Source organism: Cervus canadensis, chromosome 33, assembly GCF_019320065.1.
Source record: "Cervus canadensis isolate Bull #8, Minnesota chromosome 33, ASM1932006v1, whole genome shotgun sequence".
In the NCBI taxonomy this organism is placed as follows: domain Eukaryota; kingdom Metazoa; phylum Chordata; class Mammalia; order Artiodactyla; family Cervidae; genus Cervus; species Cervus canadensis.
The window spans coordinates 25,343,457-25,365,425 of NC_057418.1; positions in this window are offsets into that span (position 1 = coordinate 25,343,457).

Sequence of the window (21,969 nt, forward strand, 5' to 3'; positions counted from 1 at the left end):
CAAAAGCAGCAATAGAACCTCCTTTGGATAATGAGTGTATTACCCCTACCAGCAAGATGACTTTTTCCTTGATGTCTGGTCTCTTGGAAAATTTGCAAAAGGGACCCAAGAATAGTAATGACTTGAAGTATAATGGGTCTCTTGCTTTGTTTTCTGGTGGAACCCTTACCTTTCTGGAAACTAGACCATCTAGACATGCGGAACTTGAGAGAGAAGGCACGAGTTCCCCAAGTGGATCACTAAGAGCAAAGACAAACAGGCTTTCCTAGTGCTATCCTTTCATTCCCAGGCCATATAGGGCACATGGCATGACACAATGGGCATTGATTTAATGTTCACTTTCCATTCTAAAGGATGATGTCCCATCATTTCAAGGTCTCATCTCTAAGCTAGCACTTCAGCTGCACTTTCAGAAGATGCATTGAAAATGTTCACGACAGCTGGGAAGAGAAAAAAGGAGAGGTATACTTCTAGATCTATTTTATATGTGTGATCTTAGTGCAGGAGTTATTTATTCTTAGTTGAGTTACTTAAGAATAATATGTACTCTCAGTTACTTATAAGTAGATACAATGGGTACAGATAGGGATACATTAAGGGACTATGTGAAATCCAAGATAATAACATTTATTTTTTAAGTTGAAGTGAGAACACAAGTGATTTCAAAAATGTATATATATTATTTAATCAGTAAATCACTAAGGATCCAAAGACACAGAGACTGAGTTCATGAAAGATCCGTAAACCACAGTGTTTCTGTCTTCATGTTCAGCCTAATAAAAAGTAGATTCCAGAGTCTGGGAGGCATGTTCATATATTTGTTCTTCATTTATTTATTATATATTATTTTAACATGTACTGTTGCTTAACTTGTCTGAAGTGCAGTTTCTAATAGGAAAAATGTGATCTACAAAGAAATGATGATAAGAGAGAGGAAAATAAATGAGACATGGCCTGGAGCGGGGGTGGGGTGGGGGAGGAAAAACATTAGACTAATAATGTTCAAAACCTCTTAGAAAAAAAAGAAGCTATCTCATTTTCTCGGAGCAAGGACCACAGAAGTGCTTTCTTTACTCTGGCAGTACAGATAAAGAAATCACCAAGCATTTTTAAATCTCAGGGCAAGTTTTGAAATCAACCTTTTCTAATTTGAGTATGAGAACCTAATAATTAAAAAATGTCTTGTTATTATTTACAACCCAATTGCAAACTGCAATTTGCAAATTAATTTTTAAATTTCAAACCCAATGTGAGTTGAGAACTTTAGAAGATATACGATCTCTTAGGAGCAGATAGAGGTTGGAAAACATAACCTAATTAATCAACCCCTAAACAATCTAGAATTGAGTTTTATTGGGGTTCATGTGGATGATAGTGTATTCCAATGTACACCAAAAAGACACCTAGGAATTTTTTAAAAGTCAGACATGCTGACAGCTAACATGATTATTTTCATTAGCGAATTCCAAGTGGTCTGTTTTCAATCTCTAAATTTCTTTGGAAATTCCGAGAGCCATTCTTCCTCAGAACTCCAAAACTAATTTGTAAAGTATTGGATTATAAAATTCATGTAGTGGTGATACTTTATCAAACTGTGCTTGTTCTTTGTAGTCATCAGGCATTAGAATGTGCTTACATATCTTAATTTTAAATTGGTTATTAAAATGTTAAGATTATATATTTCAAATGGTCATTAAATGGTCTGTTTAAAGACATCAACCAGAGAAATGAGTCATTTTTCTTTTACTTCATACTTAAAACAATTACATTCAGCAAATCCCAGGCAGTGTTGGATTGACTAGATGCATGTTTACATTGACTTTTATTTGAATTTAATGCATTGACTTTAGGTGTAGATTTTCCATGACCACTCTCTTCTCATTAATGAGATAGCACAGTCAAGTGCAAAGAGTCAGCATCAGGAAGACCTGATCCAGAAACTGCTTTAGTGCCATAGAGAAATGAACACATATCACAGCTAAGCTTTAGTTTTCTAACCTATAAAATGAAAATAACATGGCTACTTACCAGGACAGTTTTCAGGTAAGCAGAGTTGATGCCTGTAACTTTACCAACACATAATTAATATTCAATAACACAATATCACAGAAATGGTAGACAATATCAACTATAATGCTGCTTCCTTAATGCATTTTATATCATCCTATTATCTTGACAGGACTAATGCTAGTCATTTTTCATATCTGCCTTTTGTTATATCTAGTAATCTCACACTTAGCTGTGCAGAGCTATCTACCACTTTTGCTTTCTCTTCCACCCTACCCCCCAAAAAAAATTGTCTTAAGAATAAATAAAATTTGCGTCAAGAATAATTTAGTTTTCCAAGTTTGTCTGTTACTCCAGACAAGTGTTTTTCCCAACGCCTCTTTACATTGTATCTTGTGCTTTAAAGTTTGACTCTTCTACTATCTCTTGCCTGAGTAGTAGAAATATGAGTCAAATATTTGATTTCCTATACTCCAAGATGAGACTCATCACTATCTCACTATCATTACTTTATAAATATTTGTCATTGAGTATCACACCAATTCCTCTGTTTCATGTTCTTTTTATTAAAACATTTCTAAAATTCTTGAGATATATATCAACTACTGTCTGAAATTTGGAGCTGCTTTCCACATTGCCTAAAGGTTATTAACATTGATTTTTCGCTGGCCCAGAAATAATCTTCTAATTCTCTACAGAGTATACTTTAAGAGTCTGTTCACTTATATTATTCCTATGTGCATATTAAGTGTATATTATTTTAATTATTTTCCACTCCCCCCCCCCCCACCATTTCCATCAGTGATTATAGCTTTGTATTCTGTACCACCATTGATGGAGGGCAATTAAGTGTTGTCACGGGGGAATTGGCAAGTGAAATGACTGCACACATGAGCAATTATTTTTTAACTTAGACTCAAAGCCAGTAAATTTTCTTCACGCCAAAGGAGCTTTAAAAGTTATGCCTACCAACAGCCCAGTGTGAGGAATAATTGCTTATTGTTACCGATCAATAACATCCAATTTAGAGAGAGTGGGTGCTGTAGAATTCCATAGCTATAATTTTGTAAATCATTTTTGAGAAAAGGAAAACATTTGCAGTCATTAATGAATTAGAACTCAAAATAATGGGAAAACAAAAACTTTTACAAGAAATAAGTACTATGGGTTAGCAACTAGAAACAAATATACTTGACTCTGATGCACACCCAGGAGAAGATCCACACTGGGCCAGACCTAGGAGGCTCTGGCGACATCCTCATGGATGTCACCATCCTTCATCTCTCTCTCTCATGAACTATTTGCTATTTCTAACTATGCAAAGTTCAGAAAATATTTAAAGCTTACAAAGAGCATAGAAGGTATTTTGCATATTTCAGGAAATGTTCCACATTTCAAGGCAAATCATTTCCTTAAAAGCAGGTTGCCTTCTCCTTCCTTATTTTAGTATGCATTAAATATTTCAGTGTTTCTGCTGCTTACCTAACCCATTCTAAGTATAAGCATGTTTAAGATCTCATAGATCTTCTCTGAAGATCAAGATTTTTTGTGCATGCGTGTTTTATGCTATTTTCCTAAGTTATCACAAATCTCTCTTCTTATCAACAGATTCTCCAGTTATTGCCTATATATGGAAGGGTCGACAGAGAATGATATGGTTGGATGGCATCACCAAATCAATAGCCATAACTTTGAGCAAACTCTGGGAGATAGGGAAAGACAGGGAAGCCTGGCATACTATAGTCCATGGGGTCACAAGGAGTAGGACATGACTTAGTGACTCAATAGCAACAACAATTCTCCTGACCAACCTAGAAAGTAAGTGGAAATTGGGGGGAAATTAAGAATGTTCAAGAGAGCTGTATTCTGTATAACAGAAAATGGTGCAGTTTGTAGGAAAATGACACAGTGTGGAACATTTATTATTAATTTAAGAATGAGCTGAGGGAATTAGAAGCCGTTTAGGAAGAATAGAGAGAAAATGATTGAGACTTGCCAAGATTTTAAGTTACTCTGCTTACTTTGTCTTTATGGCCACCAGTGAGATGGGAGTTAATATTCAGTGAGGATACATAGGAAAAAAAAATAAACATTTTAATTGTTTAAACCATAGAACATCTTAAACATAGTTTAAGAGCATTTAATATTACCATCATAACAGACAGAGTTTCAGAAATCATCATTACAATTTTAACTGAGAGGTAGAAAGGGTATAATCAAGATTTTAAATATCTATTTATGTAACAGAAGGCAAGAGATCAAATCTTCTTCTGCTCTGTAATTGCTTCAATTTATACCAAAAAAATCTGAGCTAGAAGGAAAATTTGTATTCCTTTAGCAGTCAGACATCTCAGAGATATGATCAATCAATGCCAACAAATTAAATTGAATAAAACCTTTCTTAGTTAGATAAACGTATTCTGAAGGTTTTCATCAAGAAAAGTACAAAAGTATAAAGAATCTTCTGGGCTTTTGTCTTGGTTCCCTGAAGGACCCTAATAATTACAGGGTACAGAGAAAAGCACTGATCATTACACTTATAGATATAATATAATTAAATATAGTAGCCTCCACACACACACACACACACACACACACACACACAGAGGTTAGTCTATGTTGCTACTGCTGAGTCGCTTCAGTCATGTTCGACTCTTTGCAACCCCACGAACTGTAACCTGCTATACTCCTCTGTCCATGGGATTCTCCAGACAAGAAAACTGGTGTTGGTTGCCAAGCCCTCCTCCAGGGGATCTTCCTGTCCCAGGGATAGAACCCAGGTCTCCTGCATTGGAGGCAGATTCTTTACTGTTGAGCCACCAGAGAAGCCCTAAGTCTATGTAGCAGCAGCATCAAAGATCAAGACAAATCACATGTCCGTAACATAATTAGTACACAGTGAGGTTTTAGTGTGGGCTTCCCAGCTGGCTCAGTGGCAAAGAATCTGCCTGTAATGCAGCAGACACAGGAGATGCAGCTTCGATCCCTGGGTTGGGAAGATCTTCTGGAGAAGATGTCAACCCACTCCAGTGTTCTTGCCTGGGAAATCCTATGAACAGAGAAGCCAGGAGAAGTACAGTCCATGGAGTCACAAAGAGTTGGAAGCGAGCATGAGGTTTAAGTGTGTTCCCCAAGTAGATTTATAGCCTGACATTCAATCACATTATCTTCAAGACCATGTTAATGAAAACAGCCACTATGAGATAGAGAGGTTCAATTTCCAATGCTTGCAATATCATGATTCTTAAAAAAAAAAAAAAAAACTAGAGAATTAGTATGAAGCAGTGGTCATGAAACAAGCTGAAGTATTGGAGCCAGATAGAACGAGGTCCGAATCCTAATTGTTTTAATTATTAGCAGTGTAAATGACCTTATGTCTCTGAATTTCAGTTTCCTCACTGGTAAAAGGGCAAAAATAATATCTAGTTCATGTGATTGGATGAAATAAGGTAGATAAAACAACTACCATTCAATAGAGATCAGTAGCTGTTTATTTTCTTTCAAAAAAAAGAGGAAATGACTATAAACTTAAATATGTAAACAGAATCACTCTGGATGATGGAGCTTTGGGAAAGCACAGAAAATTTACTTTCAATGTGCTAAGAAACATGGAAGAATAAAAAGCTATTTCAGGTCATAAAAAAAGCATGATTCTAAGCTTGTCACATGTTGAGTGTATATCAGATACACATTTTAGTCAATGTTTCTAGATACTTATACAATATTTAATAGTAGTCATTAATTTGGAAAACTTATATTACTGACCTAGGTAATCTTTTAACAATGAGTTATGAAGCTTTATATAGCTTATCTTTCTTTCAAATATTTTCATTAATAATTTCTGGTACTGAGTTGAAGGGAAACTTCTCAAATTGAAATTAGATAATAAAAGCTGAGAATGGTGACATGTTAGATATGAGAGATTAATAATGCCAGAAATAAATTATAAGAATATTCTTACATACTAGTGACAGCATGTTTTCTTAAATTATTTTTAAAAATTTCAGCTATATATGGAAAAGGATACTTAATCATTTCAGTCATTGCTATAGCACATTTACTTAAGAGTACATGCACATCGATTTCTGCTATTCATGTTTTTGGTTTTAAAAACAATGAGTATTACATGTAAGTTACCTTAGGCAGCAACTATAAGTTCCCTCATTTTCATTTTGATGCATAAAAATAATCATAGCAGTTGAAGTATAGTATTAAAAGCATCTTGTTAGAATGCTGCTTCTATAAAAACAAAGAAAATTCAATCACAAAAAGCAAAGTCACTGTGTGTGTGTCTGCGTGTGTGTGTTAGTTGCTGAGTTGTGTCCAACTCTTTGTGACCCCACAGACTGTAGCCTTCCAGACTGCTCCTCTGTCCATGGAATTCTCCAGGCAAGAATACTGAAATGGATAGCCAGTCCCTTTTCCATGGGATCTTCCCAAACCAGGGATCAAACCTGAGACTCCTGCATTGCAGGATCAAACCCAAGACTCCCGAATTGCAGGCAGATTATTTACCATCTGAGTCACAAGGGAAGCCGTCAAAGTCATGTAAGATCATATATCCCATTTGTCCCAGATGTTGGTCCATGGGAGCTGCCTAACTGGTAAATATATTGCACCAGTCCAGCTTATTTAAAACATCAAATGCCTGAACACACTATGAGACACCTTTTTTTCATAAATTGTAAGTGGGCCCTAAGATCTTTATATTCAAGTTGTGGCCCTGGGCGTGCAGTGCAGATTCATTTCAGAGACTGTAAACCATCAGACACTCAAGCCTCATTCCACCTCAGACTTGTATTTTAAAAGGTCTCCAAGTAATCTGTGTGCACATGACTGTTTGAGAAACAGTGGTCTACATTGTTGAGTTTGGGGTTTATCTTACTTTCAAAACACCCATGTGAACTTCATTCATAACTGCTCAAGTTTGGAAGTAACTAAGATGTCCTTCAGTAGGTGAATTAATAAATAACTATGGTACATCCAGACAATGGAATATCATTCATTGCTAAAAAGAAATGAGCTATCAAGCCAGAAAAAGACAAGGTGGAAACCTATATGTATATTACTAAGTGAAAGAAGCTAATCTGATAAGGTTACATACTGTGTGATTCTAACTATATTACATTCTAGAAAAGGCAAAGCTAGGAAAATATTAAAAAAGAAAGATCAGTGGTTGTTAGGGTCAAGGAGTGGGGAGAGATGAATAGGTAGAGCACAGAGGATTTTTAGATCAGCAAAAATGCTCTGTATAATATGATAATGATGGATATTCGTCATTATACATTTGTCCAAACTCAGAGAATATACAACATCAAGAATGAATCCTAATGGCTACTTGACTATGGATGATTATGGTGTGTCAGTGTTAGTTCATGATTGGTAAATAGGCACCATTCTGGTGAGCAGTGCTGATAAGGGAGGAGACCATGCACGTGTGTGAGAAAGATGAATATGGAACAATTTCTGTAGCTTACTCTCAATTTTGTTGGACACCTGAAATTGTTTTTTAATCTTTAAAAATACCAAAGTGATCCCAGATTTCAGAAACACTGATCTCATCCAATTTCACATTGGTATCTCAACTTCAAATATGAGAATATTAAATAACATTATTTTTCATAGGCCAGTTGAACTCAGGATAGCAGAGGATTAAAGGAATTATAACCAGAAGGCATTTTTGTGTTTACTTACTTTTAAAATCTGTGTCTTTTTTCTTCAAGATTCTCCCAACTGATGAAACCAGCTGAAAGCATAGACACTGTTTTGGCAACATTTTCAGAGGAAGATGCCACAGTAATCAGATACTATAGATTATAGCTAGATGTGAGGAAACTTTGAGAAAATGACATGTAAGGATGAAATTTAAGATTTTTGAGAAAAAATCCTATTCCTCAGTTATCAAATGTAGAAAAACTCTGTCCTTAATGTGTTGAGAGTTATTCTAGACAAGGGATTAATACAAACGATCTGGGACCTGGGGCAAGTGAGTGCATTTAGTTAGCACAAAGCTTGTATATAGAGAAATAAGTCATTATGATGAATGACACCAAGTTATCTTTTAAAACAATTTGTTTTAAACTAATACTAACTATGTATGAAATTACTCAGCCATCACTGTGATTACTGAATATTTGCCTATGAAATTATAGATTTCATTTGAACTTGATAGATTATTTTTCTTGCTTTCCAAATTATTTGCTTTTGGTGCAGAAATAGCAAAAAGCCATTGGAGTTTCCAAAGGCATAGCTTACACATGCAAGCAAACCTTTTTAACAGTTCTCTTCACACCAAAACCTGTGTGCTTTAAGGAACTGATGGCATTTTTCTTCATTATTTTCAGAAGCAGAGTAATAACATGTAAAGAACAACGGAACTTGTAGTCATTTCTGCCTGTAAGAGGAAAGCAAGGAGTTTCCCCAGAGACAACTGCATGGGATCAATAGATATGGGCTGCATTCAAGTGACTTTGTGTGAACTCAGAAGAAAAGACTGAAGATGGTCATGAAAATAATATACTGGGCATGGGCCAAGTCACTGCAGTGACTAGGGCCAGCAAAATTTGGACAAAGCAAGAAAGAAATCCAGGACAGATCATAACAGATGTAACAACATAGCCAAAGGGCTTTATTTTTTCCATAGAATCTTAGTGAATACTCTTTATAAGTTTATATGTGATTATGATAATATAAACAATACATTTGTGTGTGTATCTGTGTGTGTTGCATGTATGTATATACATATGCATAAAAAAACATATAGGGAGAAAATTGTATTTCTTGTCCATTAATCTTTGTATTCAGGTAACATATCTGAGTTTTAGTATGCCAGACAACGCATGAGGGCATGAGAATCTAGATTCATTAAATCACTTACCTTCTTTGTTTTATTGGAGTATAGTTGCTTTACAATGTTGTGTTAGGTTCTACAGTACGACAACGTGAATCAGCTACATATGCACATATAGCCCTCCCTCTTGAGCCTCCCTCTCACCTCCTCATCCTTTTTCGCTAGGCCATCACAGAACACAGAGCTGAACTCCCTGCGCTATACAGCCTCTTCCCACTAGCTATCTATTTTACACATGGTAGTGTATATATATCAGGCTTTCCGAGTGGCTCAGTGGTAAAAAATCTGCCTGCAATGCCAGAGACCTGGGTTCGATCCCTGGGTCGGGAAGATCCCCTGGAGAGGGAAATAGGAACCCACTCCAGTCTTCTTGCCTGGAGAATCCCATGGAGAGAGGAGCCTGGCGGGCTACAGTCCCTGGGGTCGCAAGCGTTGGACATGACTAAAGCAACTGAGCATACCCATACTAGTGTACATATGTCAATCCTAATCTCCCAATTTGTCCCACTCTCTCCTCCACCCCCCTTGTCCACATGTCCATCCTCTATCTCTGTGTCTCTATTCCTGTCCTGCAAATAGGTTCAATTGTGTAATTTTATAGATTTCACATATGTGCATTAATATATGATATAATTATTAAAGTGGGAGAATTCTGAAGTGAGTTTAAGAACTGGGGTTAAAACATGTATAAGGAGTGTCTATATTCTTCCAGTTGTCATGTATGGATGTGAGAGTTGGACCATAAAGAAGGCTGAGCATCAAAGAATTGATGCTTTTGAACTGTGGTGTTAGAGAAGAATCTTGAGAGTCCCTTGGACTGCAAGGAGATCCAACCAGTCAATCATAAAGGAAAACAACCCTGAATATTCATTGGAAGGACTGATGTTGAAGCTCCAATCCTTTGGCCGCCTGATGTGAAGAGCTGACTCATTTGAATAGACTCTGATGCTAGAAAAGATTGAAGGCAGGAGGAGAAGGGGATGACAGAGGATGAGATGGTTGGATGGCATCACAGACTCAATGGACATGAGTTTGAACAAGCTTTGGGAGATGGTGAAGAATGGGGACGCCTGGGTTGCTGCAGCCTATGGAGTCACAAAGAGTTGGATACTCCTGAGCAACTGAACAAACAAAAAGGAATGGTCAGGTTTGGGAGTTGTCGGATGGTGGGGGAGTGGAGTAGTATATAATAAATATTTCACATAGGATAGGTACTTTGAATTACACCTTCAAAGACTCAATGGTGTTAAGTAGGACAGGAGAGCAGGGTGGGCAGGGTTGTGTCCATGGAGAGGATTCCGGATAGCAGGAGGCTTGGAACAGTTAATGCTGCCCTCATATGAAATGAGCAAAAGATTTGCTTTTAATTTTTTTTCAGGATAACATTTGTGATGACCAAAGGGAAAGGTTTTCTGGACTTTTCATCATTTTTCTGATTATAAATAAATAAATTAAAAGCTGTTTTCACAGTTTGACTTCCCCCTCGTCAAAGATAAGGGTGAGAGAAAGGTCATCCTGCTAACAATCAGAAAAACTAAACAAGTTTTCCTGTTGGGGCTCACTTTGGACAGTTTTATTTAGCCTCCATAATATTTTAGTGTGAACCAGCTCCAACTGGTATCTCGACAACAGCTTTGCCCCTTGTCCCTGTGTGGTTGATGTCGGTAACATTAATAGACAAGTGACTGATGCGCAGGGAAGCATGATTAAATAGATGTCTCTTCAGCTCTTGTGCAGATTCTGAAAAGCCAGTTAGAGAAACGGTCCTCTTTATTTCTTCCAAGACGTGAGCTGGAACTGAAGCAGAGCCGCTGAACCTCCCCAGAGATCGATTTTTCTAAACCTGTAGTTCAGATCAGTCAATGTGATTATCCCTCCTGCCAAGCAAAGTACCCGCCTGCTCAGAGTCACAACGGGTGAGAAAGATGTTCTTTGTGCTGCCAAAGGATTTCACGTAAATAAGGGTAATAATCATGTTCTCACCACTTGTCAAATATTCCTGTCTTTCTAAAGAAAAAGAACTGGATCAGAGCTTCAAGTTACAACTTCAGTAACGATTTCATAGATCTAGTTAGATCACCCTGTCAAAATGGGTCGAAAGGTATAGAAGTGGAATACTGTTTTTGTTTGTTTTTCGAGTGAAACACTGAAGACCACTCAGCTTAAAATCACAGGAAACGTTTTTAAATAGAAAATCTTCCTGGTTGAATCGTACAATTTACTCTCTTTCCCACCCAGAAGTACTGTGAGGCTGTAGGAAGGAGGCAAAGTCATTGTTATTCTCCTATTCCTTAAAGCTTGATGAGTCCACACAGCCTGCCATAGCCTAAGGGAAAAGGAAGGATAAATCATTTTTAAATTGCCCATTCAAGATGATATTATCCATAGAATAAAGGAGGTCTGAATTATCAGAATGGCAAATGTAACTGTCAATTTTTCATATTTCTCTTGATACCAGAAAAGTCTTTTTGCTGAGGAGACATCAGAAGTAAAAAGAAAAAAAAAAAAAAAACGCTTCTTCAAATCAAGGAGATCCTTAGGTAGAATATATCATCTTAGAAAGAGGTGAAGGCACTGTGGACTTTTATTCAAAATATCTATATCTATATCTATATATATATATATATAAATGTGCGTTTTGTGTGTGTATGTATGTGTGATTCATACACCCATGTGTTCCTTGTTAAAAGTAGCATAATATTTTGAAGAGCTTCCTTATTTCAGTTGAGTTACTGTAGGAGAGGAAAAAAAATGGGCATATTTCTGTTTCTGAACATAACAGGAGTATGAATGTCTTTTTTTTTCCTGAAGGAATAAGCACTATTATTTTGCATTTTGTTAGGCTATGAATGTGCCTAAGTGATTTGAACAGTTCAAGGCAAATGGGAAGTCACTGTTCAGGCCAGACCATCAGACTCTTAATTTGACATCACTCTAGTGTTACAAATCCTTTTTCACAGAGTGTTAAGAACTAGTCTGTAATAAGACCATATTTATTTTCCTGTCATCGTCACCATGCTGGAGTCTTCTAGCCATTTTATCATTGCAAGTGATTAAATAGTTTAAAAATCACAGATGTCAGCATTTGCCTGCCACACTGTTTCAGCTTCCTAAAGTGTTCAGAGAGAGGTCACCTGTGGTCACGGAAGAATTATGTTTAGTCATACACAAAGCAGAGCAAAACTAAAACTGATTTCTTTAGGGAAAAAGTGTAATAATTTCTATGTTTCATGCCAGTCAATTCTCACTCTCATCTGAGAATACATTTCTTTTTCATTATCGATGTTGTGGTTGAATGGAAAGAGCAAGAACCTAGAGTCAAGGGACCTGAACTAAGTCCTCCGCTCATCTGTGAGAACAAAGCAAGGCAATTATGTACCATTTTTGTGGCTTGGTTACCATATCAGTCAAATGCAGGATGAACTAGTTGATTTCCAATATTACTTTCAATTCTAAAGATCTGTGATGCTATCTGTGATGTTAACACTGCTATTGTTATCTTCTAAGAGCCCTGTCTTGTCTTCTATCAGATACTTTAAAAAGCAAGTCATCAATAATTCCTCGCCCTCAGAATACTGTGACATAAAATGTGTGACATTTTCAAGGATTTGAGGAAAAAAGAGAGATGATTTCTTAACTGAAAGGTTAGCCTTAGCTACAGCCACAAAATGAAGTTGAGCCTCCTAAACTGGAAATTAAGGTCTTTTCTGGCTTCTAATGCACATGATGATTCACACAAACTCAAACTGAAGCAATGGGGATAAAATGTGGCTATTGTAGCAACTGCAGCAGCAGGAGGAAGGGGATGATCAATCTTCCACAGTATGATTGGCTACTTCAGATATCTGCGGTTTTATTGAAACAGAGAAAGATTTTAGTTTCATGAAAGTATCAAAGATCTGTTTTCTTGGAAAGATTAGTATTAACATTTCCCAATTATTTTATACCTAAAAGTTAAATCTGGGGGCTTCCCAGGTGGCTCAGCAGTGAAGAATCCATCTGCCAATGCAGGAGACGTGGGTTCCATCCCTGGGTCAGAAAGATCCTCTGGAGAAGAAAATGGCAACCCACTCCTAGAAAATCCCATGGACAGAGGACCCTGGCAGGCTACAGTCTATGGGATCTCAAGAGAGTCACACAGCTTAGTGACTAACACAACAGCAAAGGTTGAATTTACATAGATCAAATGGCCTGTTTTCCAAGAGAAATCTATAGCTCACACATAATAATGCCTGTATTAGTTCTCTAGGGCTGCCATAACAAAGCATGACATTCTGGGTGGCTTAAGCAACGAACATTTATTTTCTCAGTCCCTGGAGGCTGGAAGTCCAAGATCAAGGTCCTGGCAGAGCTGGTTCTTTCTGAGGTCCATGACAGAAAGCTATCCTCCAGGTTTCTCTCCCTGAGTTTTCACGTTGTCTCCCCCTGTGTGTGTCTGCATGGAAACTTCTTCACATACACTGTTCATATTGGATTAGGATCCACCCTAATGGCCTCATTTTAATTTGATTACATCTTTAAAGATCTAGGTCCAAATACAATTACATACTGAGGTACTGGGGTTAGAACTTCACTCTATAAACTTCAAGGAGTGCATAAGTCAGTCAATATAGTGCTAATAAGTGCAAACCATTTTTGAAGAATTTTATGTGAATTAATACATTTGATTTTCATAACAACTCTGTAAGTTTTAAAGAGGTTGCATGATTAGCTCAACAAGGAAAAGGAAAAACCAAGATTCTAACTCAGGTCATCTCACTCCCACACACATTTTTAACTACAGTTCAGCAGAGATTAACTCAAAGTCTCCTAATCCCATTTTCTCTTCTGAAGTACAAAGGAAGATTGCTTTTCCCATGTTCCCCTGCAGTTAGTTTGGGGCTACATGATTTACTTTTGTCCAGAGACACAGATGTATAGAACAGACTTTTGGACTCTGTGGGAGAAGGCGAGGGTGGGATGATCTGAGAGAATAGCATTGAAACATGTATATTATCAAGGGTGAAACAGATCGCCAGCCCAGGTTGTGTGCATGAGACAAGTGCTCAGGGCTGGTGCACTGGGATGACCCAGAGGGATAGGATGGGGAACACATGTAAATCCATGGCTGATTCATGTCAATGTATGGCAAAAACCACTACAATATTGTAAAGTAATTAGCATCCAACTAATAAAAATAAATGAAAAAAATAAAATAAAATATGACCTCAAACAAAAAATGCCATGCCTCTGTAACCTAGCTTGAACAATAGCTTGAACAATTTTCCTCGATCTCTCTCTTTACTCCCCAGTCTCTCTCTGTTTGTATATGCTAAGTTGCTTCAGTTGTGTTCAACTATTTGCAACCCTATGGCTACTAAACATGAAGTCAAATCCCTTATGATTGTAGAGTGGAGATGATGAATAGATTCAAAGAATTAGATCTGGTAGACAGAGTGCCTGAAGAAGTATGGGCAGAGGTGGGTAACATTGTACAAGAGACAGTGACCCAAACCATCCAAAATTAAAAGAAATCCAAGAAGGCAAAGTGGTTGTCAGAGGAGTCCTCACAAATGGCTGAGAAAAGAAGAATCAGGAAAGGCAAAGGAGAAAGGGAAAGACAAACCCAACTGAACACAGAGTTCCAAAGAATAGCAAGGAGAGATAAGAAAGCCTTCCTCAGTGATCAGTGCAAAGAAATAGAGGAAAACAACAGAATGGGAAAGACTAGAGATCTCTTCAAGAAAATTGGAGATACCAAGGGTACATTTCATGTAAAGATGGGCATAATAAAAGACAGAAACAGCAAGACCTAAAAGAAGCAGAAAAGATTAAGAAGTGGTGGCAAGAATACAGAAAACTATGCAAAAAAGATCTTCATGACCCAGATAATCAGGATGGTGTGGTCACTCACCTAGAGCCAGACATCCCAGAGTGTGAAGTCAAGTGGGCCTTAGGAAGCATCATTACAAACAAAGCTAGTGGAGGTTACAGAATTCCTCCTGAGCTATTTCAAATACTAAAAGATGATCCTGTTAAAGTGCTGCATTCAATATGGCAGCAAATTTGGAAAACTCAGCAGTGGCCACAGGACTGGAGAAAATCAGCTTTCATTTCAATTTCAAAGAAGGGCAAACCCAAAGAATGTTCAAACTACCATACAGTTGTTCTCATTTCACATGAGAACATTTCTCATTTCACAAGAAAATTCTTAAAATCCTTCAAGCTAGGCTTCAACAGTATGTGAACCAAGAACTTCCAGAGCTACAAACTGGATTTAGAAAAGCCAGACAGAGCAGAGATCATATTGCCAACATCCGTTGGATCATAGAAAAAGCAAAAGAATACCAGAAAAGTATCTGCTTTATTCACTACACTAAAGCCTTCGACTGTGTGGATTACAACAAACTGTGGAAAATTCTTCAAGAGATGGGAATACCAGGCCACCTTACCTGTCTCCTGAGAAATCTGTATGCAGGTCAAGAAGCAACAGTTAGAATTGGGCATGGAACAACAGACTGGTTCAAAATTGGGAAAGGAGTACATCAAGGTTTTATATTGTCACCCTGCTTATTGAACTTCTATGCAGAGTACATTATGTAAAATGCCAGGCTGGATGAAGCACAAGCTGGAATCAAGATTGCTGGGAGAAATATCAATAACCTCAGATAGGCAGATGATACTGCCCTAATGGCAGAAAGTGAAGAGGAATTAAACAGCCTCTTGATGAGGGTGAAAGAGAAGAGTTAAAAAGCTGGCTTAAAACTCAACATGCAGAAAACTAAGATCATGGCATCTGGTCCCATCACTTCATGGCAAGTAGAAGAGGAAAAAGTGGAAACAGTGACAGATTTTATTTTCCTGGGCTCCAAAATCACTGCAGATGGTGACTGAGAGGACATGAAATTAAAAGACACTTGCTTCTGGAAGAAAAACTATGACAAACCTAGACAGTGTATTAAAAAGCAGAGATATTACTTTGCCGACAAAGGTCTGCATGGTCAAAGCTATGGTTTTTCCAGTAGTCATGTATGGATATGAGAGGTAGACCATTAAGAAGGCTGAGTGTCAACAAACTGATGCTTTCAAATTGTGGTACTAGAGAAGACTCTTGAGAGTTCCTTAGCCTGCAAGGAAATCAAAACAGTCAATCCTAAAGGAAATCATCTTTGAGTATTTATTGGAAAGACTGTTGATAACGTGAAGCTCCTAGCCACTGATATAAAGAGCTGACTCACAGGAAAAGAGCATGATGCTCGGAAAGATGGAGGACAAGAGGAGAAGGGGCGACAGAGAATGAGATGGTTGGATGGTATCACCAACCCAATGACATGAGTTTGAGCAAACTCCGGGAGATGGTGAAGGACAGGAAAGCCTGGAGTGCTGCAGCCCATGGGGTCGTAAAGAGTTGGGCATGACTTAGTGACTCAACACCAACTACAGAACACAGTGCTGAGAAGGACCCATGGAGTTCTGGGAATATGGTGGCCCTAAAATACAGAAAAAAAAAAAAATCTGAGACCCCCTGAATCACTCAGGAAGAGGTTATTAAACAAGTAAATGGAAGGCAATACGAATGAGATGTAAGTGTTTATTTTGTTAAGCTACTGAAATGCTGCGGCTCATTATCATATCAGCATCAATTACCCTGACCAATAAACATGACAGCATAATAAGCATTTCTTACTTGGAAGAAACCTAAAATGACACAAACATCTCATTTTGTAGAAGAAAAAATGCTAAGTTTCAGAGAAGTCAAGTGACCTTTTCAGATCAGAATATGTAAATCATATTATGATAGAGAAGAAAATTCAGAATTAAAAAATGAGCTTATCATAAGGCTTGATATTTGTAGGAAAACTACACACTTTCATGTCTCAGTTTTACCACTTATTATTGTTCAAGGAAAATCTTTATTAACATAAGAATTTGAATATAGGATCTGGAGGAGATAGACACTTCTGATTACACTGATTGCATTCAATGCACTTTTTATGTTTTTAGGACCAAGAGATAGTGGGGAGCTGTCCTATGAAAGTACTGGTTATACTTGTTGTATGACTCCCAAGCTCTTTATATGTCAGAGATGAAATTGAACTATAGCTGTCTTTTAAAATTTGGATATGGACGTGTTCAATGACTCAGTCATGTCCAACTCTTTGTGGTCCCATGGACTCTAGCCCACCAGGCTCCTCTGTCCATGACATTTCCCAGGCAAGAATACAGGAGCAGGTTGCCATTTCCTACTCCAGAAGAGCTTCCCAACCCAGGGATAGAACCGTGTCTCCTGCATCTCCTACATTGGCAGACAGACTTCTATCACTAGCGCCAGCTGAGAAGCTCCTTGTTAAGTTTAAAACATAATTAAAATAAATGTATTTGCTAATAAGTAGTTGAATATTCTATAGAGATGAATGTGAATATCTTAAATATATCTTTTTAAAGCTTAGGCTATATTTTAAAAGTTCACATTCATCTCTACAGAATATGTAACTATTTATTCACAAATAAATATATGGAGTTAAAACTGAACTGGACCTTTAATACTCTGAATTATATCAGTAATGCTGGAAAATATTTTAATGATAAAATGATATCATTGTGGGGTGACAGGGTAGGGAGAAGCAAGATCAGGGAGAAATACACTGAGACACAAGCATACATGAAATCAGAGATTATAAAAAGTGAAGATAGGAGCCAAAACATTGAGAAAATCTTTCTATAACCCCCAGAGCTCACTCTCTGTACAGGGTAACAATGTACCACTGAACCTAAAATGCTCTGAAGGTAAGACTATCTTCAGTAAAACTGAAAACAAGCTCAACTCTTGATTGGATTAATTCAGTCCTCCACTCCACCCTGCTTTTTGTTCCTGCCATGACAATAAAGCTGGCAAGTCCATTTTCAGGCATAAATAATGTTCATCACACATATGAGTGACATTCAACCGAAAATTGAAATCCAAATGCAAAATAAAACTTGATTTTATTGTGGTAATGATTTCCCAATAAACACCTATATCAAATTATCATATTGTATACTTTAAACTTACATATTTAAATGTAAATAATAATAAAACTGGAGGGGAAGAAAAAATAAAACTAACATTAAATAATAAAGCAACCAATAGAAACATATTTATAAAAGATTTGGAATGATCAGATAAGGATATTAAAGAAACTGTGATTAATATACTAAACCATCTAATGGAAAAGGTGGATAGTTGGGAAATTTTAGAAGAGAGGCAGAAATATAAGAAAAAGTCAAATGGAAATGCTGCCAAAAAAACAAGATATCATAGATGAGTAATTCCTTCAACATGCTTAACAATAGATGAGATAGAGCTGAGGGAAGAATCAGTGATCTTAAAAATAGGCTGATAGAAATTATCCAAACTGAAAGACAAAGAGAGAAAAGAGCAAGCAATTCAAAATTTATCTGAAGAATAGGGTAAAGCTTAAGTTCATGGACTTTAAGTTTGGAAATAATAAAGTAAACCAAATCCATAGTGCTATAATTTTTGTTGAAAGTTGTTATGGGCTAAATTGTGAACCCCAAAATCTATATGTTGATTCAAATCTCCACTAAGTCAGAATGTGACCTTATTTGGAAGCAGTCATAGCAGATGTAAAGATGTAATTAGTTAAGATGAGTTTATTTCCTAAGTATGGTTTTTTATTTAAAGTTCTATTTGAAAGGGACTAAGGAGGTCTATTATTTTTATATAATGCTAAATGAGGAACCAGCAATATCTGTCTATGACTAGTCTTTCTGCCTGACATTTAGGATTACAGCTTCAGATATTAACTGAAATAACAATTTATAGTTTTTTTTTTTGTTTGAAAAGATTTGAAAAATTGAAGATTTCAAGCCCCAGGGAAGCTTTTGACTATTAAAGATTTTTCTAATGGAAAGAAAACAAAAGAATATCTTGTGACCTGTCAAGAGTAAACAAAAAGCCTGAAGTTATAAGGTTAATGTGTCATTTTACAGAATTTTCTCCAGAATCTGGGCAGTGAAGTGACAAAAAAGTGGGATGCTGTCACAAAGGGACGGTGAACAAGAACAAAATTAAAAATAACAGTAATAATAAAGCCCACATTCATATTTCTCTTAGAGCAGCCCACCTAGTTTTATGAACACCATCAGAATGGCTTAAAAGTGTGTTAGGAATACCAATAGCTTTTCAGAAAATCCCAAAGGAAAAATGGTCATTGTTACCCACTAAATTCTATTAAATGTTTTTTTTTCTGTTTTGTCTTTACTCTGAACAAGTAAGAGTAGCCTCAGTTCAACAGAGCAAAATTACTGGACAAAGAAATCTAAAACCACTGTGAACCCAATTCAAAGTAACCTTTGCTCTTTTCCGTAGGTCTTTAAAGAGACATAATGAATTGGTTCAGGGTAAGTACACAACTGGAAGAGGATACTTGCAACGTTACAAACAGAACATTGACATGAAGAAAGCATAAATAACTTTGTCAAATCCTCAAAAAAGCACAAAGAATCCAATGGAAAAATGAATTCTAAGGAAATGGTAACTTAGCCAAATGATATGCGCAAACATGTTATTTGACAGTAACTGGGTAAATTTATAAGAAAAATCTGGCAAGATACGGCATCCATTATTAGATATAAGCCACAATTTCTATCTTTGAGGCTATTGATCAGGCTGCAGGAAAAGTGACACTGGTTTCAACATAAGGAAGCAAAGCCAGTTTGGAAGTCTATCTGAAAGTTCACAGAAATTGAAAATGGGTGTACTCTATGGTTCTAGAATGTTTCTCTCTCATCTCATTTTAATCTTGTATGTAGTAGAAAATATTAGCATAACTTAGATACCCATCCCAATTATACTTGCAAAAATCTTTAACAGAAGCAAATGTATTTTCAGGGATATATAAAAAGAATTATGCACCATAACCAGGCTGGGTTTACTCCAAGGGATGCTAGAGTGGTTAAATATTTGAAAATCAGTTATACATATTTACCATGATCCACCAAATTAATAGAGTAAAGAAAAGTCACATAACTATATCAGTTTATTCAGAAAAAGCATTTTGCAAAACTCAATATCCACACATGATTAAAAACTCTCAGAAAAATGGTAATAGAATTTCCTTAGCTTGACAAATGGCATCTACAAAAAACTTACACCTCACATTAACCTAATGTTGAAAGCCAAAATGCTTGTGTTGAGGAATCTATAGCTGGTGTATTAAATTCAGAATGTGCAGATTATGACCTGCTGCAAAAGCAGGCAGAAGACACCCACTCTATGGTGGAAAGCGAGCTCCCTCAGCATCTGAGCTCTCACTCTGGGGAAGTGAGAATCTCAGAGCCATTTTGATCGAAGGAGCAGCTTCAATATGCTCACACAAAGTCAGTGAAGTCACAGGATTTATTACTTACAGAGCTGGGGGTGAGGGCAGTGAACATGAGTGAACAGAACATTGAAAGTAAGGTAGGCAGCATCCATTACTTATAAGGTGGCTAGGGAGGAGGTCACTAACTTTTCATGGGCTTAACTGTGAGAGATTATTTTAAAGGGTACCCAATGAAAAGCAAAGCAAAAACGGGTTGCAAATCCTCAACTAGTTCTGATCTAAATGTCCAGACTCTGTGTGTGAGTAGGGTTGTCATACAGTAAATGCCTAAGCAGCAACTAAAAATAGCTGGGTTTTTTTTTGTTTGTTTGTTTTTTTCATCACAATGCTTTACCCCTAAAATTGGAAAGAAGGCAAAGATGTACACTCTTAGTCTGGTTCAACTTTGTGAAGAAAGTTCTACTCGGTGCAATAAGGCCTTGAAAAAAAAAGTTTGGGGGAAAGCAAAGAAAGTCATAGAAGTTCATAGAATTCAGAAAGGAAGACATAAAACTATCCTTATTTGCAATGACATGGCTATTTATGCAAAATAGTTCCAAAAATCCCCCAAACCCTTCTTAGAACTAGTTAGTGAATTCAGCAAGGTCGCACATAAGATACAAGATCAGCAAACAGAAATCAATTGTATTTCTACATACTAACTTTAAACACACAGACAAACATCAACATTAAAAGAACTACATATATGATTTGTCTTTTTGGCTGGCATTGTGTTTCTAGTGGACAGCACTGCTTTAGATAAAGTACTTGGCACTCTCTCTATGCTATTTTGTAAATGCTTTTAATTCCAGGTATTTTTTTTTTCCCTCCGATTTATTCTTTTGGGGGGGGGGGTTGTCATACATTGATATGAATCAGCAATAGATTTACACGTATTCCCCATCCCGATCCCCCCTCCCACCTCCCTCTCCACCCGATTCCTCTGGGTCTTCCCCAGTGCACCAGCCCTGAGCACTTGTCTCATGCATCCCACCTGGGCTGGTGGTCTGTTTCATCATAGATAATATACATGCTGTTCTTTCAAAACATCCCACCCTCACCTTCTCCCACAGAGTTCAAAAGTCTGTTCTGTACATCTCTGTCTCTTCTTCTGTTTTGCATATAGGGTTATCGTTACCATCTTTCTAAATTCCATATATATGTGTTAGTATGCTGTAATGTTCTTTATCTTTCTGGCTTACTTCATTCTGTATAACGGGCTCCAGTTTCATCCATCTCATTAGGACTGATTCAAATGAATTCTTTTTAATGGCTGAGTAATATTCCATGGTGTATATGTACCACAGCTTCCTTATCCATTCATCTGCTGATGGGCATCTAGGTTGCTTCCATGTCATGGCTATTATAAACAGTGCTGCGATGAACATTTGTGGTGCATGTGTCTCTTTCAGATTGGTTCTCAGGTGTGAATGCCCAGAAGTGGGATTGCTGGGTCAAATGGGCAGTTTTCTAGTTTCAGTTTTTTAAAGGAAAAAATCTCACACTGTTCTCCATAGCGGCGGTACTAGTTTGCATTCCCACCAACAGTGTAAGAGGGTTCCCTTTTCTCCACACCCTCTCCAGCATTTATTGCTTGTAGACTTTGGGATAGCAGCCATCCTGACTGGCGTGTAATGGTACCTCATTGTGGTTTTGATTTGCATTTCTCTGATAATGAGTGATGTTGAGCATCTTTTCATGTGTTTGTTAGCCATCTTTATGTCTTCTTTGGAGAAATGTCTGTTTAGTTCTTTGGCCCAATTTTTG